The sequence below is a fragment of the Lepidochelys kempii genome, chromosome 6 (assembly GCF_965140285.1).
Source record: "Lepidochelys kempii isolate rLepKem1 chromosome 6, rLepKem1.hap1, whole genome shotgun sequence".
Taxonomy (NCBI): Eukaryota; Metazoa; Chordata; order Testudines; family Cheloniidae; genus Lepidochelys; species Lepidochelys kempii.
The window spans coordinates 15976597-16001349 of record NC_136385.1 but is presented as its reverse complement, the minus strand read 5'-3'; the positions used below and the strand labels follow the sequence as shown (position 1 = coordinate 16001349).

General features: G+C 48.6%; 1 pseudogene; it reads right to left on the bottom strand.

Moving 5' to 3' along the window:
- Positions 1-8500: 8500 nt before the first annotated feature.
- LOC140913272 (pepsin A-like) overlaps positions 8501-24753 on the bottom strand; it is a 39975-nt pseudogene continuing 23722 nt past the window's right edge.

Sequence of the window (24753 nt, the reverse complement as noted above, 5' to 3'; positions counted from 1 at the left end):
GGTTTCCAACTGGAAGTACTTGGAGGTTTTTTTCTCTGCTTTGGGGCCAGAGCAGAGACAAAAGGGAATTGTCTTTTGTGAGCTGGAGTTTTCTCTACCTAAAGGCAGGGTAGTTAACCTCGTGCAGAGAAATTCACAAGACTTCACAGACCTGAAGTTGTTTTTTTACCTAAGAGCAACTAGAGGGGTTTTCTGCCTATTTGCCTGGAGACAAAGGAGTTAGTTTTTGGGTTTTTTAGGATTTTGATTTTTTTGAAGAAGGAGCACAGATTTGAAAAGGAAAATTTCTTTTCCTTTGGGCTGCTGAAAAGCAGGGTTTTGGCTGAAAGCAGCTAGTTTTTTTCTGCTTTGGGGCCAGAGCGGAGACAAAAGCGAATTGTCTTTGGTGAGCTGGAGTTTCCTCTGCCTAAAGGCAGGATAGTTAACCTCCTGCAGGGAAATTCACCAGTCTTCACAGACCAGAAGATTTTTTTTTTCCCTAAGAGCAACTAGAGGGGTTTTCTACCTATTTGCCTGGAGACAAAGGTGTTAGGTTTTTTGGTTTTTTTTAGGATTCCTCTGTTGGCTGACAATCACTATCAGAGAATATAGGTATCATATTACAGCACAGCCAAATTTTACAAGCCAAGTGTTTTCTTTCTTTCTAACTCTCGGGTGTAAAGTTAGTTAAAAACAGAGAGGTTAGGATGACAGACTCCATGGTTCAACAAAAGCTGGAATTAGCCAGATTGGAGGCTGAGGAAAAACAAAAGGAATATGAAAGATGGATAGAACTCATGCAATGGAGATGGATGCAAATGCAGCCAAGGAAAAAGAAATGGCGGCTGCCCACAGGAGGGAAATGGAGGCAAAGGACAAAGAACTGGAGGCGAAGGCAAAAGAGCAAGCATGCACTGGAGATGGAGAAGGCAAAGGCTCAGCAGAATATACCAACAAACCCTAGCAATCCTTGTCCAGGTACCACTGCCCATCCCAGAAAGTTCCCCACCTACAAGGCAGACGATGATACTGAGGCCTTCTTAGAAAATTTCAAAAGGGCCTGCCTTGGGTACAACATCTCTACAGACCAATACATGGTAGAGCTGAGGCTGCAGCTCAGTGGACCCTTAGCTGAGGTGGTGGCTGAAATGCCTAAGGAACAAATGAACCAGTACGAACTGTTTAAAACCAAGGTGAGAGTCAGAATGGGGCTAACCCCCGAGCATTGTCATCGGCGGTTCAGAGCCCTAAGGTGGAAACCGGACGTGTTATTTACCTAACATGCCTACCACCTTGTGAAACATTGGGATGTCTTGATATCAGGAGAAAGTGTTAAATCTCCAGCAGATTTGCCCTTCCTAATGCAAATGGAACAGTTCTTAGGGGGTGTTCCTGAGGAAATAGAAAGATACATCCTAGATGGGAAGCCCAAAACTGTAATCGAGGCGGGGGAGATTGGAGCCAAATGGGTGGAGGTGGCAGAGAAGAAAAAAACTGGTCGCAGTTGGAACGGATACCAGAAGGGACAACCTCAGACCACACCCTACTACCGGGGGCAGCCCAAGGCCCCACCTACCCCCCAAGGAACCCTCCAGACACCTTATCGTCCCACCACACCATTCTCCAGAAACCCACCTCGCCCCAATGACCCGTCAGCTGGACGATGTTTTAAATGCAACGAGACGGGGCATGTAAAGGCCAGCTGCCCCAAGAACCCCAAGAGATTACAGTTCATTGCACAAGAATCACACCAGAGGTCCTCAGGCCCAGAAAGCTCCCAGATACCCTTGGAGCAGAGGGAAACTGTGAGTGTGGGCGGGAAGAAGGTCACTGCGTGGAGGGACACCGGATGACAAGTGTCAGCTATCCATGCTTCCTTAGTGGACCCCAATTTAATCAACCCAGAGATCACTGAATTACTGACCTTAAATGGTTTTCATTTTCAAAACATTGCATTTTTGCTTCAGAAATATTTTGTAAAAAAAAAAGTGAAAATGTGCCCAATTTTGTTCTCTGAGAGTCTTATTTCTGAACCAAAGCAAATGTTCACACCAGCTGGGGGGAAAGACAATGGGCAAGATGGACAATGGGCTGTACACTGATCTCTGAAAGAGATCCAAATTCTTCAGTGACCCACTTCCAATTGCCTCTGGTGAACAGAACATGGGCTTCAGCAGTGCCCCTCTCTGAAACTTCTTGGGTCGGAGGACAACTGAATACAGTTCCCAAGACCACCTCTTTTGACCTGAGTGGCAAGTCAACGTCTAGGTTGTTTCCATTAGGAGGAGCCATTGGTGATGGAGTCAGATATCTTTGATGCAAGCCTGCCTATTTACCCAGAATGTACAGGAGAAATCAAACAACAGGAGACAATTTCTGTACTCCCAGCTCCGAGGCCCTTTCAGCCAGCACTCTTCCCAATACCTCTCTCTCTAGGCTTTGCAAAGGGTCATGCTCAGTGCTTCTTCAGCCTGTGTCTGAAGCTTTCTTGCTGCCTTCTTCTTGCTTCTCTGGTGTGTTTGTCGCTTCTCTCTCACACAGCGTCCTCCACCAAGCAATACCCAGCAAAACTCCTCTGCCCACGTGCAGACTCTCCTGTGCCTTTGTTTTGGCTGGAGATCACTGTTATTTTTATAAAGGAGCGTAACGGTTTCTATTATCTTAAATGAAGGGTGGTGGTTAAAACCACCCCTGACTGCTGGGCAACCAGGCAGCTCCCATTCAGCTCCAGGGTGCTAGACAGCAGGACAGGCATGTGTCATAGGATCATAGAATATCAGGGATGGAAGGGACCTCAAGAAGTCATCTCGTCCAACCCCCTGCTCAAAGCAGGACCAACCCCAACTAAATCATCCCAGCCAGGGCTTTGTCAAGCCTGACCTTAAAAACCTCTAAGGAAGGAGATTCCACCACCTCCCTAGGTAACCCATTCCAATGCTTCACCACCCTGCTAATGAAATAGTGTTTCCTAATATCCAAGCTAGACCTCCCCCACTGGAAATTGAGACCATTGCTCCTTATTCTGTCATCTGCCATCACTGAGAACAGTCTAGATTCATCCTCTTTGGAACCCCCTTTCAGGTAGTTGAAAGCAGCTATCAAATCCCTCCTCATTCTTCTCTTCTGAAGACTAAATAATCCCAATTCCCTCAGCCTCTCCTCATAAGTCATGTGCTCCAGCCCCCTAATCATTTTTGTTGCCCTCCGCTGGACTCTTTCCAATTTTTCCACATCCTTCTTGTAGTGTGGGGCCCAAAACTGGACACAGTACTCCAGATGAGGCCTCACCAATGCCGAATAGAGGGGAATGATCATGTTCTTCGATCTACGGGCAATGATCCTATTTATACAGCCCAAAATGCCATTAGCCTTCTTGGTAACAAGGACACACTGTTGACTCAGATCCAGCTTCTCAGCCACTGTAACCCCTAGGTCCATTTCTGCAGAACTGCTGCCGAGCCACTTGGTCCCTAGTTTGTAGCGGTGCATGGGATTCTTCCATCCTAAGTGCAGGACTCTGCACTTGTCCTTGTTGAACCTCATCAGATTTCTTTTGGCCCAATCCTCTAATTTGTCTAGGTCCCTCTGTATCCTATCCCTTCCACTCCAGGTAGGGTAGGGAGTGTGAATCATTAAAGCCCATGAGCATCTTCAGGCTGGGGAGCTACAGCACAGGAAGCTCATTAGGAAATAGCAGGGGAGCACAGAGCTAAAGTCATTAGGCTACTGGGCCAGACCTGGCTGCACTCCCGGCTCAGTGTGCTATAGACGGGGCCTGCTGGGATAAGCAATTAACACCAGGGGAAGGATAAGTTTTTTGACGTGGCTGGGAATGAAGCTGTCTACGCTGAGCAACAGCCCCAACAAAAGGCCTTGGTACTGGCCAGATCTGACCGTGCTACATTGGATATGGAAAAGTCTCTTTTCCTTAGAGTTTGGTTGAGCAGAGCTGGTCTGGAATGAAAGAGTGCCCCTGGAAACCACCCTATTCAGGTCTCTCTTGGTGCCACACGTCACTGGCACCAGGAATTTGGTGCTAGTCTCGTTAATGGGCAGAATTTATTTTCCATGCCCCCCTCGAAAGCTATCAACAAAGAAGCAAAATGGATCACAGGTTTCAAAAAGGAAGGCTGGGTAGAGATGTCTGACGCCTATGTAAGCAGGGTCTGAATGAATGCTTCCCTGACAGCTAGCTGGGAGGAGGAGAGACTTTGGGTGTGTTTATGTAAATACAGTTTGCTCCTGATCTGCTTAAATATTTAACAGACACAGCGGTGTCAAGGTGATCAACTTTGGTTGGTGTTGGGTACAAATCACCTTAGTACTGAATGCAGGGGTAGTGAAATATGGTTGCCAATGTTGTAATTATTGTAGAAATACAGGAAATCAGGACTGTGTTTAACCTGTCCCAAATGAGGGGCCACCCTCAACTGAAAGAACCTTGTTAAGCCACGGGCTCAAATATCAATTTAACAAAGAAATTGATATGTATCAGGCTTGGTATCCCAAGGGGAGCCTCTGACACACTGCAAACCAAACACACTGCTTCAGGTAGAATAAACGAACAGATTTATTAACTATAAAGATCCATGTTAAGTGGTCTGGTTACTTTTCAGTCAGGCTCTCTCCTTTGATCAGTGTTTCAGTCGCTTGGTGGTGGTGGTGTCTGAAGGTGTAGGTGGAAGAAGAGGGATCATGGCAAAATGTCTCTCCCTTTTATAGAATCATAGAATATTAAGGTTGGAAGAGACCTCAGGAGGTCATCTAGTCCAACCCCCTGCTCAAAGCATGTCCCCTGCTTTTATCCTGTCCTTTCTTCCCTCTTGTCTTTGCCCCCACCCCTTCAGAGTCAGGTGAGCATTACCTCATTGCAGTCTCAAACTGCCCAAAGGAAGGGGGGTGACTCCCTGGAGGGTCTAACAGATTCTTTTGTTGCTGCCTAAGCCAGTGTCCATTGTTCCTGTGAGGTTGGGCTGGGTTTGTCCCATCCATGCCCTGATGAGGTGTGAACTGCCTCTCTGCTCCTGGAGAGTTTTTGCATGGGCTTGCTTTAAGCCATGAGGATACATTTTCAGCCTCATAACTATATACATGAAATTATAACCTATGACATTACTATAACGTTACTGTAACAATTACCATAACATCACTATAACAACCATGCTCAGTGCATCATGAGCCTTCCGAAGACACCCGACATGACATGACAAACTTTGCATTGGATACCACACAATCATTTTATAAAGATGAACATGGGGTGTAGGGTGTTCCCCGAGGTACAGAGTGCCACACCTCTCCTCCTAGTTTACTGCAAGAGGGTTAGTCACTGACTATCTCAAAGGCAGTGCACCCGGGGTCATCTTTCCTGGACAGGGCGTCTGCTACCAGGTTTTCCCTTCCCTTTACGTGTATAATTTCCATGTCCGACTCCTGCAGGCTCAGGCTCCAGCACAGAAGTTTGGAGTTTGTGAACTTTGGTTCTGTTTAGCCATACCAAGGGTGACTGGTCTGTCAGTATCCTAAGTTTCTATTAAAGAGATAGGGCCTCAACTGTTTAACTGCCCACACCATAGGATAACATTCCCTTTCAATGACAGAGAAATTTTTTTCCGTTGGTGACAGCTTTTTACTCAAGAAGGCACTTGAGTGGTTTTTGTTACCTTCCTCTGTCTGCATCAGTACAGCACCCACACCAATGTCAGAGGCATCTGTACACAGCTCAAAGTTTTTTCGAAGTCAGGACTGGGTAGTACAGGTTTTCCAGAGAAGATTGTCTTTATGTTATCAAAACCCTTCTGGCATGCCTCTGACCAAACCACCTTATTGGGTTGGTGCTTTTTACACAAGTTTGTAATTGGGGATACAATGTCGCTGAACTCACACGCAAAAGTGTACTACAGAAGTGTAGTAGTTTGCCAGACCGATGAATGATTGGACCTGTCTTTTAGTTTGGGGCACAGGCCAATTTACAGTGGCTTCCACTTTAAGGGGATGAGGGGTTATCTGTCCTACTCCTTAACCCAATGTCCCAAATAAGGGACTCTGGCTGCTCCTCTTTTGCGCTTAGAGGGCTTTACGGTTAGACCAGCCTCCTGAAGTTTGGACAGCACAATTCCCAGGTGTTGTTTATGATTGTCCCATGAGTCACTGAACACCGCTATGTCATCTATGTATGCCCTTGCAAAATTCTGTAAACCATTTAACACTTTGTTGACCAGCCTCTAGAAGGTCGCACCAGCATTGACCAAACCAAAAGGTAACACTGTGAATTCATAGACGCCGATGTCAGCGATAAAAGCAGATTTTTTCTGGGCAACCTCATCCAGAGGGATTTGCCAGTAACCCCATATTAGATCAAAGGTGCTGAGCTATTTGGCTTTGCTCAGTATATCCAGCATGTCATCGATCCTAGGCAAAGGTATGCATCTGGTACTGTAACAGCATTAAGCTTTCTATAGTCAGCACAAAATCTTACAGAGTTGTCCTTTTTCGGGACCAAGACTACAGGGGATGCCAAGAGCTGTCAGACTCTTTAATCACTCCCAGGTCCAACATATTGTGTATCTCTGTATGAATTTGTTCTTTTACCTTGCCAGTGGCCCTCTAAGGCCTGGAAGGGGGTGGTTGTGACCCTACTGTAAGGATTTTGTGGGTTAGCATGTGTGTTTTTCCTGGCTTGTTGGAAAACACCTCACTGTATCCTTGCAGCACTGACAACACCTCCCCCCTTTCAGCTGGTGTCAAGTCGTTGCAGATCTCAACACTTCCCATAGTTGAACCCTCTTGGCATTCAGCCATCAAAATCAATGAATGGATGTGCCTCAGTTTCCCCTTCCATACAACAGATCATGTTTACTATGGTCTCTCTGTCATGATAGACTTTCAGCCTGTTCACATGCACAAGTTGTGGGACAGCATCATCAAGGGGCTTTTTAACTTGATACGTGTCCTCATTTGCTACTTCTATTACCTCGAAGGCTCCCTCCTAAGAGTTTTGCACTTTATACTTTTTCACAGGGCTTAATACCATTACCAAATCCCCTATTTCAAAAGTACACTTACAAATCTTTTTTATCATACCACGCCCTTTGGCTGGATTGACTCTCTTGTAGATTGGTTTGAACTATTTCCATCACGTCTTTTAATTCTTTTCTAAACCTCTGAACATATTCAGTTACTGGTTCTTCTTTTACCTCAGTGTTTCCCTCCCAGGAATCTTTAAGGAGATCGAGGGGCCCCCTCATTTTTCTTCCATACAGAAGATAAAATGGGGGGAAACCTGTGGATTCCTGGGTTACCTCCCTGTATGCATACAATAGAAATGGTAATAACTCATCCCAATTTTGGGCCCTCTTCTTAGTGTACATCCCTAGCATGGATTTTAGAGTCCCATTGAAACTTTCCACTGAACCATTGGCCTGTGGGTGATATGAGGCAGTTTTAAGTTGTTTTGTCCCATACAACTTCCATAGTTCGTATGGCTGCCTCTGCCTCCGTGGCCCTTCTGTGCGCAGCCTCCTTCCTGGCTGCCTCTGCCTCCGTGGCCCTTCTGTGCGCAGCCTCCTCCTTGGCTGCCTCTGCCTCCGTGGCCCTTCTGTGCGCAGCCTCCTCCCTGGCAGCCTCTACCTCCACGGCCCTTCTGTGCGCAGCCTCCTCCCTGGCTGCCTCTGCCTCCGTGGCCCTTGTGTGCGCAGCCTCTTCTCTGGCTGCCTCTTTTTCTTTTTCTTTTATCTCCAGGTCTTTCAGTGGCAGTCATCTCTGGTGCTCTCTCTCCTTTTCTGCAGACTGAAGCCTGAAAAGCTACAGCTTTGCAATGGCTTCACTACTTTCACTCATTTTCCTGCTTTTCTGTTCCTACTTCCCTTTCCTGAAATAAGCAAACAGAAAATGACAAAACTGTGATCTCCTCCTGGCTGTTCTTCGCCACTGCACTTAAGACTCACCTAGAATCACAAATATCAGTGCTTAAAGTGTGAACTTCACTTGGAGTAACAAGCCATACACACGCCCTTGCTTGCTGCACCACTGTGATGTTCCCCTCTGATGTTAAACAGACCAGTGATCTTCTAGGCCACTCCAATCCTTGACTCTGGGAGCCAGCCTTACCCAGCTCTGCTGTGAGAACCCCCACTCCTGGGCTGTTCACGCACAGCCTCTGGCATGTCAGCTGCTCCCAGCTACTTGCAAGTGAATGACACTAGCCAATATCTCCAGTCCCAGACACAACCCTTGGAACCTCTGTCTCGCAGTGTCCAGTTATAGCTGCTCGACACTGCAAGCTCATATAAGTTTGTCAATTTAACAAACAAATTGATATGTGTCAGGCTTGTTATCCCAAGGGGAGCCTTTGACACACTGCAAACCAAACACACTGCTTCAGGTAGAATAAACAAACAAACATGCTCAGTGCATCATGAGTCTTCTGAAGACACCCAACATGACAAACTTTGCATTGGATACCACACAAACATTTTATAAAGATGGACATGGGGTGTAGGGTGTCCCCTTGAGGTACAGAGTGTCACATCTGGACCACGAGGAGCACATCGTCGGCATATGCCAACAGGGCCAGCTGCAACTCCGTCTTCTGAAGCACCAACCCCGTCAACCTCTGGTGGAGGAGTCAGAGGAAGGGCTCGATCTCCAGAGTGTACAGCTGGCCTGACTTTGAGCATCTCTGATGCACCCCCCACCCAAAGCTGACCACCTTGGTCAGGGTCTAGTTGAGCCTGATCAGACACTCCATGTCAGCGTACAGCACTGGGAGAAACCCCTCAAACTGGGGCCTGAAGCCAAATGCCCACACAGTGCCCAGCAGATACCCCTGGTCCATTCTGTCAAACGCCTTCTCCTGGTCCAGGGACAGGAGGGTGAATGACATCCCTACATCCCAGCTCCAAGAGGTCCCAGACCAAGTACAGATTATCAAAAAGGGTATGGTCTGGTTGGGATGGACCATGTCTGCCAGCACAGACCCCAGCTGGAGCGAGATGGTCTTCACTGTGACTTTGTAGTCTGTGCTGAGGAGCAAGGTTCCAAAGGTCACGGAGGTCCCCCTTCTTGGGTAGCAAGGCGACCATGGTTCACCTGCACAACAGAGCGAGGACTCTGCTCTCCAAGGACTCAGCCCAGAGGGTGACAAGGTCTGAGCCAAGGACGTGCCAGAACACATGGTAGAACTCCACTGTGATTGGAGTGGTAGAACTCCATTGATGGGCTTCCGAGAACTCTGCCAGAGTGAAAGGCAGCTCTAGCCAGTCCCGGTCACCCATGCTGACCATCAGGAGTCCATTCCAGGACACTCTGCAAGCATCGGCGTCGGTTGGATCTGGGGAGGACATCCCCAACCATAGGGGGCTGTGCCTTTTTATTCCTCTGGCCCTTCTTACCAGCCGAGGGGGCTCCCCTCAAATGGTGGGGGGAGTTGCCATCCAGTGGCAGATCCTGGACTGGTGGTTGAGAGATTAGCCACTGGGAGACATGGGGGAGGTGGCAGGGGGACCACAGAGTCAATGAGAGGGGCTTCACACACAGTTTTCCCCCATGTTAGCAAGGGGCAGGGGGCTTCTCTGGTGGAAGGAGAAGAAGGGAAACAGAAGATAAAAGCCTATCACTCCTCCCCACTAGGCTGCAGGCAGGGGAGGAGGGTGCCAATGGGATGGGAGCACAGGGGAGCTGATCAAGGAAAGGAAGAGGGTGCGCAAGTACTGATGCAGGGCAGGGGTACCTGCTCCTCCGGCTGGACTAGGAAGCGGAGGACTATGGTATCGTGAAGGGGTGTAGTGAACAGGGGCAACAGAAAAGGGGGCAGGGGCAAAAGCACCAAGGAAGTGGGCATGGGCACACAGGGCAGATGGGCTGAGCCGGGGGGAGCAAGGGAAGATAGAGGAAAAAGGGGTGCATTCCCCCAGGTGTCCACCCAGTTTCACTGTTATTCCATGAGGGAAATGCTCTGTGCATTACACCGACTGGCCACCTGGTGTCACTGTTGCTCCATCAGAGAAATGTTTTGTGCATTAGCCCGACTAGCCACCTGGTGTCACTGTTGCTTCATGAGGGAAATGCTTTGTGCATTACCCCAAGTGGCCACCGGGTGTCACTGCTGCTCCATGGGGGAACAGCTCTGTGCAATCCCCCAACTGGCCTCCTGGTGTCACTGTTGCACTTTGAGAGTAATGCTTTGTGCATTACCCCAAGTGGCCAACTGGTGTCACTGTTGCTCCATAGGAGAAGTGCTCTGTGCATTACCCTGACTGGCCACACGGTGTCAGTATTGCTCCATGAGAGAAATGCTTTTTGCTTTCCCCTGACGTTCCACTGGAACAACAAGGAGTCCGGTGGCACCTTCAAGACTAACAGATAGGTTAGTCCACGGGGTGTCACTGCTGCACTGTGGGGGAAATGACTGGTGCATTCCCCCGACTGGCCACCCAGTCTCACTGTTGCTCCATCAGGGAAATGCTTTGTGCTTTACCCTGCGTGGCCAGGCTGCAGCCTCTGTGGATGACGGGGCAAAAGCACTGGAAAAGGGTGTGCTGTCCCATGCTACACCAAGCTCCTATTGTAAGTTAAGGTTTTTTGCTGGGGGTCCCGTCCCAATACCTGGGGAAGAGGCGTTTGAACCCTGGTTGGAACCTGCCACCGAAATGCTGCAGGAGTGGGCTGTACCAGACGCAGAAAAGCGAAGAGGTCCAGTAGAGAGCCTCAGGGGCCCAGCATTAGACGTGATTTGCACCCTGAAGCTCATTGACCCTGGGGTCGGTGTGAGGGACTGCCTAGAGGCCCTCGCTCACACCTTTGGGAGCATAGAGGGCTCTGAGGACAGTTACTGGAAGTTCCTTAATTCCCAACAGCAAAGGGGTGAGAAGGTTTCAGCCTGTATACAGAGGCTGGAGAGACGGCTTCCGAGAGCTGTCCAGAGGGGAGCAGTAACTGCTGAGCAGATGGATCAGACCAGACTGGCTCAAACTGTAAGAGGATCTCAATGTCAGCACCCGATTCTACTTCATCTCTGGCTAATAGAAGGGCAGGAACCTCCCCCAAGTTACTCCCAGCTGATAAAAGAGGTCAGAGAGGAGGAAGAAAGGCAGGCTGCCAGTGCGTTTTGGGAAGCCCAACTGTCTGAGGCAGCCAGCACAGCACCCCTATGAACAGCCACTCTACTGATGGCGAGCACCAGAGAGGAACTTGCCCAACAAATGCAGGTCCTGACAGAACAGAGAGCTGAGCTGCAAAGCACCACTGAGCGAATTAAGACTTCCAGGCATAAGGAGCCGCCAGCCAGATGGAGAAGTCAGCATTTAGAGCCACCATCCCCCCTGGGCAAAGGGAGAAAGGACAATTCTTCTGCTACCGATGTGGTCAGGATGGGCACAGTGCTGCCAAGTGCTGTAATGAATTAAATCCCTCCTTAGTGTATGGAAAGCTGAGGATCAGTGGGGAGGGGTCAAGGAACTGCCGAACAGTCTGGGGAAGGGGGCCGCTCAGATCCAAAGGACTTGAAGGCTCCCCTAGAAGAGACTGTCCAGCTGGGATCCCTGCAGGACTGATAGGGCCTCGAGCAGAGCTCATGGTGAGGACTGAAGGGTTGGAGTATAAAGCAGTGCTCCACATTGGATCTCAAGTGACGATTATATTTCACTCATTCTACCAACAGATGCTTAGGCACCTGCCTATACAGCCACTGACAGGACTTTGTCTGTGTGGCCTCAGCATGGATGAATACCCCTGCCCAGGGTACATGATCGTGCACCTGGAATTCCCAGAGGAGGTTGCTGGGGTAAGACAAGAGATAGACTCCACTCCACTCCCTGACCCTAAGGGAATCTCTGATGTGTCTGTGCTGGCAGGGACCAACTCCAGTCTCTTCAAGGTACTTGTGGATTACTGCAGACAATGGGCTAGGGACCAATATCTAAACACTCTGATGATCCAGACGCTTTGTGCTGAAGCCTATAGAAAAATTTAGGGCACTAAAAAGGAGACGTCTGAGTTACCAATGGGGGCACTGAGGTACGTGGGCACGACCCCCTTAGTAGTGCCTGCAAGGAGCGAGAAGTGCTTGTCATGAGAACCGGGCTGAAAGGCAGTAGAGGGACATTGGCAATGGTAGGGCAGCTGGCTGAGGGAGGGCTCCCGGAAGGAGTGCTTGTCCCCAGTGGAGTCATAACCCTACCTGCCAGAGCCCAGGAAAAGGGGATTATGCTGATTGCTAATGAAACAAGTCATGATGTTGTTGTGACACAAGGGCAGAAAATAGCAGATCTCTTTGACCCTGAATCCATTGTAAGACCCCAGTGTGAAACTGAAGTTTCAGTGACAGATCCTGCAAAGTTTGACTCTGGAGATTCCCCACGGTCTGAGGAGTGGAAGGATTGCCTGAGGAAGAAGCTTTGTGAAAGATCCAAGGTGTTCTCACTGCATGAGTGGGACGTGGGATGTGCAAAAGGAGTAGAGCACAACATCAGACCACATGACTCCTGACCCTTCAGGGAGAGCTCTAGGAGGTTGCTCTTTCCGAGAAGGAAGACGTGCGTGGAGGTTGCATCAGGAGTTGATTGCAAATGGCGTCATTACAGAGTCCCACGGCCCATACCGCCTCACCCATTGTGATGGTTCATAAAAAGAATGGGAAAAGCTGGATGTGTATCGACTACTGCACCCTAAACAGCCGTACTGTGGTTGACCAGTACACCATGTCTCGAGTACAAGATGCCTTAGACTGTTTGCTGGGAAGTCAGTGGTTCTCAGTACTGGATCTTCGAAGTGAACACTAGCAGATTCCTCTGGGAGCAAAAGATAAGGAGAAGACAGCCTTTAGGGTTTTATCAGTTTGAACGCATGCCTCAAGGGATTTCTGGGGCACCTGCCACATTTCAACATCTTACGGAGAAAACTGTGGGAGACATGAACTTACTGCAAGTCTTGCTTTATTTGGATGATCTGATTGTATCTGGAAGAACCTTAGAGGAGCACGAAGAAAGACTTCTTAAAGTAATTCACAGGTTGGAGGCCTATGGACTGAAGCTTTCCATTGATAAGTGCCAGTTCTGCAGAACACCAGTGAATTACGAGGGTCACATTGTGTCCCAAGTGTTCTGCTTATAAGAAGCACACGGGACCTTTTTCAGTGGAAAAGGCAATATGCTGCATTTATTGGAAATACAATAATTAGCATATGCATTCAATCACACCACACACACACTGTCCTGCCAATCGATGTTATAGTTACCAGTCCAGAGTCCAGATCAATCTAGAGGCCAGCTAGGTTGATCACAGGTAGGGAGGAGCCGGGTTCTGTCGGTCACGACACGATGCTCTGCGGAAGCATCTGGGGAAATCTTGGCAGGACGAACCCAATGTTTCATGGGAAGGCACCTTGTTCATATAGCGATTTTTCTTCATTGGGACCAATGAGGTTTGCACCATCATGCTGTATTCAATTATTGTTCGACCAGTGCTTGTTTTCTTAAATTGTCCTTCTCCTCCTTTATCTTGTTCTTTCATCCCCTGATTACAGATAAAATCTCACTCTCAGAGATGCAATATGCTTCTTTCACAGACTGGACTCCTTCCTAGTCTGGGTCTAGGAATCACTCCCACCCCTGGAGTTACTGTCCTTTTTTCCAATTTCTTTCAGGCATCTCTTGGGGGTGGAGAGACCATCTCTTAAGCCAGTTGAAGAGAAAATGGAGAGGCTTCCAGGGCCTTTTATATTCTCTCTCTCTTGTGAGTGGAAACCCCTTTGTCCTTCTGTGCAAAGTCACAGCAACAAAATGGAGTTTGTAGCCACCTGGGCAAGTCCCATGTCTATGAATGATTCAGCTTTTTGCAGGCCGACGCCATTGTTTACTGTTAGTTTGAACATTCCCAGGAAAGCTCAGATGTGGATTGGCATCTCCTAAAGTCCATTGTCAGTTAAGTGTTTCTTCATTGGGCACTTACTGAGAATAGTCCTTTCTCAAGAAGCTGACAAAATGCTTCACTGAGGCTACTTAGAATCAAACACATGGAGATACAAAAAGAAAAGGAGGACTTGTGGCACCTTAGAGACTAACAAATTTATTTTGAGCATAAGCTTTTGTGAGCTACAGCTCACTTCATTGGATGCTCATGCTCAAATAAATTTGTTAGTCTCTAAGGTGCCACAAGTCGTCCTTTTCTTTTTGCGGATACAGACTAACATGGCTGCTACTCTGAAACCTGTCATTGAGATACAGGTACATAGCCAATATTCATAACTTCAAATGATCCACACATACAGACAGCATAATCATGAGCAGCAAACTACAACCTTTCCATAGATACCCCACTTGACCTCTTCTGTACAAGACGTGGTGCAACCATAGGACCCTGCTTGCAACAATGATTTATAGGCCCTGTCAAAGACAACGTAGTACTGGTGGATGAAGACGTCTCCGAGGATCCAGAGCTCTCCGGAGGAGGTGGGGACGTCAATGCCTTCAAAGCCGGGAGAGCAAGAGCCTGAGTTCTGCACCAGGAAAAATGGGACAGGGGTTGTTGGGCTGGAACTCCACTGACTCCCTGTATGTTGGGCTGGAATCTCGGAGCTCCCAAACTAAGCTGCATGAGGCTGGGGCAGGCATGGATCGGAGACAGGCAGTGAGTCGAGTTAAGGTGTCAGTACCGACCCAATGCCTCAGCCAGCTGCTAGGGGTAGCTGCCCTTCAGATGGGATATACAGTGATCACTCTGGGCCCGAGGTGCTTGAAGGAATTGCCCGGTGCTCAGTTCTAACTGCTTCTGCAGAACAGCACATGGACCTCTGCAGCCCCTCCCCTAGACTTCCTGTCCGGGATGCTAACCTCCTCCTTTCCCAGCCAGTACTCAATCACAACACCACTTAAACAGCACCCACGGGATTCTCCATTCCATATACTTATAACCAACCACTAGTAACGCTCCACTGATTTCCGAGGTGCCCTTCTTTCTAGCTAGGACCTCCCGATCTCCCTGGATGCATCAGTGCTACTGCTGTCAGGAGGCAGTCAGTCCATTTTCCTCCATGGTGGTACGTCCTGGGGCTCGCTTGTCTCCACTTGCTGTATTTGTTGCCTAACTGAGACTGTCTCAGGCCAAGCGGCCAACCCAGCGCCCCTCCTCCCTCCCTTCTGGATGTTCCTCCTCTGTTCTTCCTCCTCAGTATGTGTCCGTCTTGGGTGACCGCCTCATACAACCTCAGGGCAGCCCCACGTGACCTCACCGCCGTTGGTGGCCATTGATTTCTATTACAGATGCGTGCTGCATCATGTCCACGATTTGGTGGAAGCTCCTGGGATCCCAAATCATCTGGCTTCTTTTTAGTTGTCTCTGTCTCTCTTTATTCTTCTGCAGATCCCCAGTTCCTGGGACAGCAGATTCTGTCGTTGCAGGCGTTCTACTTGTCAGCATTCTGTTAAACCACATGTCTGCAGGTAGCAACCCATGTTCATTGGTACCTTCCTGTAACTGAACTGTGCTAAGCATGGCTCAAAGTCTGACTTCTCAGCCCTTTGTTATTTTAACACTATTTTTCACCTCACCATCCTATTGGATGTGGGATAATGGGGACTAGTGTGGTTTTCAAAGGGTGTGCCATGCCTCCAAACCTTATACTGACTCTCTGGGAGTGCCCCTTAAAGTACTAGGCCCTAGGTCCCCAATTTTTCAAGGGCAACCCCCATGGTTCCAATACTCCAAGACCAGGCCCTCTGGATTCAGACCCTGTGATTCTCAGCAGGGTTCTCCGGTGAGTCCAAATGAGTGAGATTTTACCCCTTTGGGAGCAATGTGACCATTAGAGATTTGCTGTGCTGCCTTTTCAAAACAATCCAGCATTCATTAGTCACCTGGAATCCAGGGCTGAGGAGGCCGTAGATTAGCCTAGGACAGCACAATTTAACTCTAAATCTGTGTTGGTGGAATCACCTGCCCCCTATTCCATAGCCTCGTGGATGTAATCTCTGCGAACTCGGAGCAGCCTGCTTAGCAGTCTGCCCCCGCCTCCAGTTGCAGTTCCACTGTGGTCCGCTTCTCTTGGCTGCCAGTCAGTGCCCAGTTGTTGGTCTTCCGTGATCTCCGCAGGGCACTCCATTGCTATGCGGTCAGTTCCTGAGAGTTCATTCATGCCAACCTGGGCAGGCTTCTGTGACCAGCAGCCATCTCTTATTCCCCCTGTTTCCAAGAAGAAATTAACTCCTCCAGGCCCAGTGCCTAGCAATACAAAGTAAGTAGGGGAAACTGAGTCATGCATATTTTTCCTATAAATATTACAGACATTTCCATATTCTCCACACGTCTAAACCCAAGCTTCACCGCAAACTGCTGAAACTCATGCCTGCTCAACTGAAGCCCGTTGTCAGACATCACAATGGCAGGTGTGGCTCAGAGTTATGACTCGTGAAAATAGAGATGCGCAATCAACTGTTTAGCTGTAGTACCTTTTAATGTGGCTGCCTGAGGGAAGTGAGACTAGTAGTTTAGGACAAATACATAGTCTTTTTTTTCCAGCCAATGTGGACAAATTTCTACTCCAGGGGGAAAATTTTTCCTCTGCCACTAACACAGGATTTTGCTTGACTACGCCTGTATTTTTGGCATGTACGACAAGCCTTGACAGTTCCTCAATGTTGCTGTTCGTTTGAGGCCAGTGTAAAATGTCTCTGACCCTTCGCTTAGATTTTTCAATCATGAAATGACCTTCATGTCTCCTTTTTTACATGTGTTTCTGCAGTAGCTCAGAGATCACCGTCCTGGTGCCTTTAAACAAAATCCCATCTAGGACTGAGAGCTTCCCCCTGAACTGGTGAGAGGGGCTGGGAACGCATGGTCACGGTCACTTGGTGCTAATAGCCTTAACCACTTTCTGCAGCATCTCGTCCTAAGCAGTAACTCTGGCAATCGCAATGCACCTTTTGTCTGAGGCTGGACTGGCTTTTTAACCATAGAATCATAGAATATCAGCGTTGGAAGGGACCTCAGGAGGTCATCTAGTCCAACCCCCTGCTCAAAGCAGGACCAATCCCCAATTAAATCATCCCAGCCAGGGCTTTGTCAAGCCTGACCTTAAAAACTTCTAAGGAAGGCAATTCCACCACCTCCCTAGGTAACGCATTCCAGTGTTTCACCACCCTCCTAGAGAAAAAAGTTTTTCCTAATATCCAACCTAAACCTCCCCCACTGCAACTTGAGACCATTACTCCTTGTTCTGTCATCCGCTACCACTGAGAACAGTCTAGATCCATCCTCTTTGGATGGATGTCACATCTTGATTACTACAATATCCCTCTCTGTAGCCTTGACAAACGCAGTCTTGCCCTGCACATCTCCATTCAGAATGCTGCTGCATAGATCACTTCCTAGCCCGTTGATTTGACCATGTAACCCCTCTTTTCGAATCCCACCGCTAGCTCCCCCTTTTCTATCACAGCAAACTACTTGTCTTCACTTTCAAGCCCCTTCACAGCTTATCCCCTACTTATTATCTCTCATTCAGTATGAACACGTTGCCTTCTGGCCCAGTTGGCCCATGATGTCAGCTTTCATTATCCATATATTAAAATTTCAAACAAGCATCTTCTTCCTGCTTTCTCCTGTGCTATGCTCAAACTGACATGTAGAACAGCTCTGGACTTTGCTCCACGGCTGTCTTGTCAAATGCTCTAGGGAGCATGTTTGAGACTGCCAAATCTCCCCCAGGTTCATATTCGATTTGCAAATCCTGTCTTTGCAGCTGAAAAAGTAATCTTTGTATTCCTGGGGGTGGTGGGATGGTTCCCAGGCCCCTTTTGGCAATGGCAATAAGTGGTTTCTGGTCAGTTTCAGCGAACACTGGCCTCCATAAACAAAGACATGAAACTCTTTACACCAGTGGACAAAAATCCAAAGTCTCCTCCTCTCTTTGAGAGTATGGACACTCCGGTTTTGTTTGTGCCCGTGATGCGTAAGCCACTGATCTCCCGTTCTGACCATCCTGCTGTAGGAGGACTGTGCCAATATCTTTTTCAGAGATGTCCATGGACAACTGAGTTTTGAGCTTACTGTCAGAGTTTCACAGGACGGGGGCCTTTTTAACCCCTTCATTGTCTCAAACTCTCTATGAAGATTTGCACCCCAGGTGCATTGCATGTCTTTGCACAGTAATGCTCTCAGCTGGCTTGTTTGAGCTGTTAGCTTGGGCACAAATTTCCGTAGACAGTTCACTGTTCCAAGGAATCATTGTACCCTTCCTTGTATGTTGGGGCAGGCATGTTGGTGATGATCTCACCCTCACCGTGATCCACCTGTGTCCCTTGCTAGACTAACTTCTCGCCCAGTGACATTGTTTCCATTACACAGAATTTAGATGCTTGTTTATTTTAGCTTTAGCTCAGCAGCTCTGGCTCTTTCCCAGCTGCTTGGAGCCTCTGGTCATGATGTTCTGCTGGTTTTCTCCAGATCAGAACATCGCCTGCGTAAACCATGGCACCCTCTGTACCATCAACAGCGTGCTGTATTTTCCAGTGAAGCACGGCGGGTGCTGAATCATAGAATCATAGAATATCAGGGTTGGAAGGGACCTCTGGAGGTCATCTAGTCCAACCCCCTGCTCAAAGCAGGACCGATCCCCAATTAAATCATCCCAGCCAGGGCTTTGTCAAGCCTGGCCTTAAAAACCTCTAAGGAAGGAGATTCTACCACCTCCCTAGGTAATGCATTCCAGTGTTTCACCACCCTCCTAGTGAAAAAGTTTTTTCCTAATATCCAACCTAAATCTCCCACACTGCAACTTGAGACCATTGCTCCTTGTTCTGTCATCTGCTACCACTGGTAGCCAGGTGTCCCTCTGTGGAAATGGTGTCTCCCATAGGGGATGCTGAAGGAGAACAAACATGTACTCTGTCCTTCTCAGGGCACCAGCCAGAATCCTGCTGTGACGCACCCCGTGTAGAGAAACACTTGGCACCCGCCATCTCCCCCAAAATATCTTTCCCTGTAGTAGTGAAAAACGTCCACTTTTTAAATAGATTTAATTCTTTTGAGGTTATGCATAAGCGAAGGGTTCTGTCTGTGTTTTCTACAACGACCAATGATTATACCCACTCTGTTAGTTCCTCTCCCTGCTCTGTGATTCCCAGATCAATGAGTCTGTCCAGCTCCTCTCTCAGCCTCTGCCTTAGTGTGAGGGGAGCTTTCCTCGGGGTGTGAATTGTGGGGTGGTTGGGCTCTTTCAGCTCTATTCTGTACTCTGCTGAAAGCTTCTCCATCCCCTGGAAGATGTCCTCAAACCCTTTGCACCCTCTTGATGAGACCAGGGGCTTGACACACTTAACCCAGTAATGGGTGTGCTTTTCCCTGGTACGATTCCACATTGTAGCTTTCCCAGTTTACCCATATGTCTCGTTCACATACTCCTTGTTGGGGATAAGCTCACGGCTATAAGCCCTGAGTTTACCTGTGGCTTTTCTTTTAGTGTCGATAACACTATTTGTGGCAACTCATCGGCTTGTGCACCAGTGTCCAACGTAACATTAATAAACCTCCCATTTGCTTTCCATCTGTGACAGCCAGGTCATCTTTTGCTGCACTGGTAGCCATTGCTCCTATGAAACATACAGCTGAGCTCGTGGTACTGTCGTCGTCCTCTTTGTCCAGGCTGCGCGCACTCTGCCGGTGCTGGAAAACTCTTGCAAAGCAATGGAATCAATGGCGGTTCTTGTGTCTCTTCTGATATGCCAGGCATTGCCTGAACTTCTGCTGGTGCTGTTCTTCCCTAATTCTGCCTGAGCTCGTGTGCCTTTCTGCTTTAGTATCTGGGAGTAGCCATGTTAGTCTGCATCCACAAAAATTGAAGAAGTGGTTTTTTACCCATGAAAGCTTATGCCCAAATAAATCTGTTAGTCTTTAAGGTGCCACCGGACTCCTTGTTGTTTCTGCCTTAGGTTTCCTATTAGAGAGACAGGGTGGGGGAGGTAATATCTTTTATTGGACCAGCTTCTGCTGGGGAAAGAGAGACACTTTCGAGCTACACAGAGCTCTTCTTCGGGTTTCCTACAACATTTTGGATTCTCAATCATGCCTGCAGCGTCAGAGCTGTCCATTCTCCATGAGTGCTTGGACTTGGAGCGCTTTGTGAAGGGTTGATTCTGGGTCTCCTTGCTTTGTTCTGCATTCCAGTCACAGTGTGGTCTCTTCTCAGGGACTTGGTTAGTCCCCGCTCTGCCCCCTATAAAAACCTGCAAAATTGGTTCACCAGCCCTGGATCAGGAACAAATTCTACTCTAGTTTCACTTTCCTTTTGGAACCTCAGGTTAAAGTCTCATAAGTTTCAGTTTTATGCAGAGTGCAGTACTCCTTACATCTTTGTAAAACAGTTTCATAGTTAGTCTGACTTAACTGAAATTTTAAAGACATGTGCACCAGAACCTGCTCTGGTCAGAAATAAGGCTACATCTGATTGCCTCCCTTTTCACTGGCACCCATTGCTTGCAGATACAATGGAAGGCCCTGTTTAAATCTCTTCCACTTGCCTTCCGCATTTCCAGCCAGCTTCAGCTCTGGTGGAATTTTGAGCTGCTCCATTTCTCCACTCAAGGTATTTTCTTGAATTGCTATTTAATCCTGGTACCATTGGGAGTTCAGGAATCACTCTGGGCTCCAGGTGCTTAAGGGAGATCCTCTTTGTTGAGTGACCCCATTCCAACTGTCTCTGCCTAACAGAGCATGGGGGAATCAGCAGTGCTCCTCCGTCAGCTGTTCTGTCTAGGAAACTAAACCACTTGGAGATATAGTTCCCAGCTCCACACCAACCACTTCTCCTCCTTCAAAATCCCTTGGTAAGACAGAAGGTGCTCTCCCCACTGGCCTAGGCAAATTCTAACGGGAGCAATTATATTCTGCTCCCCTAACCCCCCTGTGATTATGATTGGACTGGGGCTTCTTCTCTGCTTTTCCATGCCTTTTGAAACAGCTCACCAGTTCCACACCAGAGAGGGGAAAAGTTCTGTCCGGGGGGAAGACGACTCATTCTTGAAACCCACTTGCCCAAGCCCTGGAGCACGAGGCAGTGAACTCTCTTGAGCTAGCCTCCGAGCTGGGGTAGCTGCTCATTTAACCCCTCTCCTATCCCAGTAAGCCCCCTGGCATGGTGATTTCCTGGGGCAGCCAGCTCTACAGGCCGCCTGTGCAGTCTCTTTGGGGGAGAGCTCCTTGCCCCTCCCTCCATGCTAAGGCCAGACTCTGTGCTGCATTTCAGTGACGGTCCTGCAGCCTCAGGCACAAGCCCTTACTGAGAGGCCCCGACGTAGATACTTACCTGGCGGATGTAGGCGGTGGCGGGCAGAGGGAACCTAATGCCATTGATAGTGAAGATGATGTCGGGCAGGGTGTGCTTGGCGCTGCAGCTGATCTGTAGGGAGAAAAGCAACATCCAGGAGCCAGGTTAGCCACGGCTTCAGCACTCAACTCTCCAACAAGGGAAAGCTGCATGTGATTAGCAGTGGGATCTAAATGAGCTGGGTCACTGCCTGACTGGATCCTCTCCAGGGATTGAACCTCTGGCTCTGAAAGCCTGAGGCTCTGCAGATTGAACCAAAGGACCAATGTTGTCAGCTCAGACGGTCCCGGATTCTATATTTGGCCTGGCCACATGCTGGGGACGGTGACCTCCCCTGTGTTCCTGTGGGTTACCAGTGGGTGGAAGCACCAGGGAATCTGCAGAGTGACCCAGCTGATCCCTATGCTGGCTGGGTGCAGCCTGTGGGCAGTGGCAGTGGAATCAGGGGTTCGGCCACACGCGTGTGTAGCAGATGCCCCTAGAAACACCCATCCCTCCTCCCTGACCTGACCAGGTTGCTGGAGTCCCCGCGGGCACCAACGCAGTGCAGGATTTTGGAGATGGCCGTGAGGGCCCCCGCCAGCACAGAGGTGCCGATGTCGACAATAGCCTGCCAGCCATTAGCACAAGAGATCAGGTGGCCATTCATGGTGATGCTGGAAGAGAGAGAGAGTCAGGGGAATGTCCTCAGGAACACTCCTGATCTCATCCCCACTCGGCCCACAAGCAGCCAGGGACAAACCTGCAGGGTGGAGCTGCCCCACTGCCCCTTTGCTATGACTACCAAGAACTTTGCTCTGATGTCTCATCCTAGACGTTTTCTTCCGTGGCTACTGCCCGTCGCTCCTTATGCTACAGCCTTCTGGGACTGACGGTCCCAGCTACCCTGCCCTTCCCATACTGCGAAGCAGAGCTGGACAGATGGGAGGGGGTGCTGGTATGAACAAAGTTGAGAATCACTGACCTGACCTAACCTAGCAGGGGAGTCCCATTCCTATGGCTCCATGGAAGGTGTTTTTGTGGCTCCATTGTCTCTCATTTTGTCTAGACTCTGAAAGCTGAGCTTCCCCTGGCTCCGATGTACAATTCATTAACATTTGACCTGTCTTCCAATAGCCCGCAGGTGGAATGGCCAAGGGGTGGGCGATACCTGTCCATGGTGATTTCCCAGTAGGAGAGAGGGATCCAGTTCAGGCTCCCAGAGTAGTAAGATGAGTCGATGCCACTGAACATCACGAGAAGGGAGAGAGGAGAGTCAGGGAAGATGCATGAATTATTGGCTAAAGAGAGAATGACAAACACTTCAATGGAGGAGAGAGTCAGACTGGTGCATTTCACATCACGCAACACCCTTCCTCCACCATGAGGTCGGACAGTGGGGCACCATGAGCAGTGTAGTCTGACCAGGGACTCCAGCCTATACAGGAGACTGGGAGCAGGAGACACCCCCATTCAAACTCCCACCAAGCACCAGGGCAATATTTCCAAACTGAATTATTTCAGTTTTTGATTTTTTGCTGGAAAATAGAAATTTTCTTGGGCGGGGGGGACCCATTTTCCAGTCATAGCTAGTAACTAGATTCTTCCTAATGTTAATTTCCCCTGCAGTTGTTATTAGAGATATCGTCATTCACTTCTGCTCCCCAAAACATATGGCACAAGCACAGAATGGCTGCCACGTTCCACCCCAGAGGTGGCTGTGTTTGGGAATTCTGATGCAAACATCGCAGGGATCGCTCTGTGAGAGGCGGTATAGGAATGTGAATCTTGCTGTAGACAGATGGGCTGTTTCCAGCCCTGACTTATGAGCTCAGGTAGAGAGAGAAGAGGTCCTGGGACACCAAACCCCCGGTCATCATGTTCTCAAAGACTGGTGTGGCTCCAGAGGACGAGACGTTGGAGAAGGCCAGACCCAAAATCCCATCGTAGGGGGCAAAGGAGCTTAAGTAGCTGGGTTCGGTCTTGCTCAGACCAAAGATCTGGCTGGTGTCCACAATGCCTCTGACCTAGGGGGAGTGATGGGGAGAATCAGATGCATCCTATGTAATGATATTGGGGTTCATTAAACAACAAACCAGTGAATGAGAAAGGATAAAACCTTTGATAAAACAAACTAGGGAGCTTCTGTGGTGAACTGCTGTACAAAGCGACACAGTGTTCTCCACCCCAGTTTCCAGGGCACATCTCTAAATACCTGTGTTCATAATACTGTCCCTTATGGGGGAGCCTCTCTAAATGACAATCTTCCACAAACATATCTCTACATCTTCCCCCTTAAAAAACAACAACAAAAACTCAGTAGTTCTTATATACGAATATAAAACAGCTAACAGCTATCTAATAACACACACATTATATTCTCAACCCATCTAGTGTGTTACCATAAACCCAGTGTGTCAACAATCTAGAGAGGAGAGGTTACCAGCACATCACTCTGGAGTGAATCTTTACCATTCACTTTCCTCAATAGCCTTTCTCCAGGCAGGTTAGCAAGTCTCAGGTCTTTCAGGGAGTAGACGGGGGGCCAAGCACCCATGGGAAAGAGGGGAAGTCGGCGCCTATGCTCTGGTTTCGTAGTGGGAGTCACCATCCTGGAAAGTGCATCTGCAGTGAACATGAATTTACCGGGTGTGTAGGTCACAACCACATCATGCTTTTACAGCTTTATCATCATTCTTTAAATCCTTAAGGTACAGTCATTTAGCGGTTTGTTAAATAACGCTATCAGGGGCTTGTGGTCCATTTCAACTTCCACTGTCTGGGCACAAATATACTGATTGAACCTGTCACAGGCCAACAATATTCCTAAAAGCTCCTCCTCAATCTGTGCATATCTGGTTTCTGCCTCAGACAGTGATTTGGATGCATATGCCACTGGTTGCCAACAATCCTTATGCTTCCGTAAAATCACTGCACCTATGCCAGACTGTGAAGCTTCTGCTGAGATTTAAATAGGCCTTCCTGGTGCATAGAACGTCAACACTGTCTCTTTTATCAGTTGTTGTTTTAAACCTTCCCACGATGCCTCCTGTTCTGCACCCCAACACCATTCAATTTTGTTCTCTAGGAGTGTTCTCTAAGCCGCTGCTTTGGTAGATAGATTACGGATGAATTTTCCAAAATAATTAACCATTCCCAGGAACTGTTGGACATCTTTCTTTGACTGCAGACATGGCATCATTTCAGTGGCTGAAATCTTCATCTAATCAGGTTGTACACCTTTGTTGGAAATAATGTCCCCAACAAAAGTCAGTTCTGTAACCCTTAAAACACATTCCTCCCTGTCAGCGGCATAGTATCACCTAGGCCGACAAGGCCTAGGCCTCGGGTGGCAAATTTGCAGGGGCGGCAAATTTTTAATAGCTGCATTTTTGTAATCGTGGCATCAGTGCCATGCGCCGCGATTCTACCAACCACAGCGCGCATTGAAACCACCCACGACGGCGCGACGCCCTTTAGTA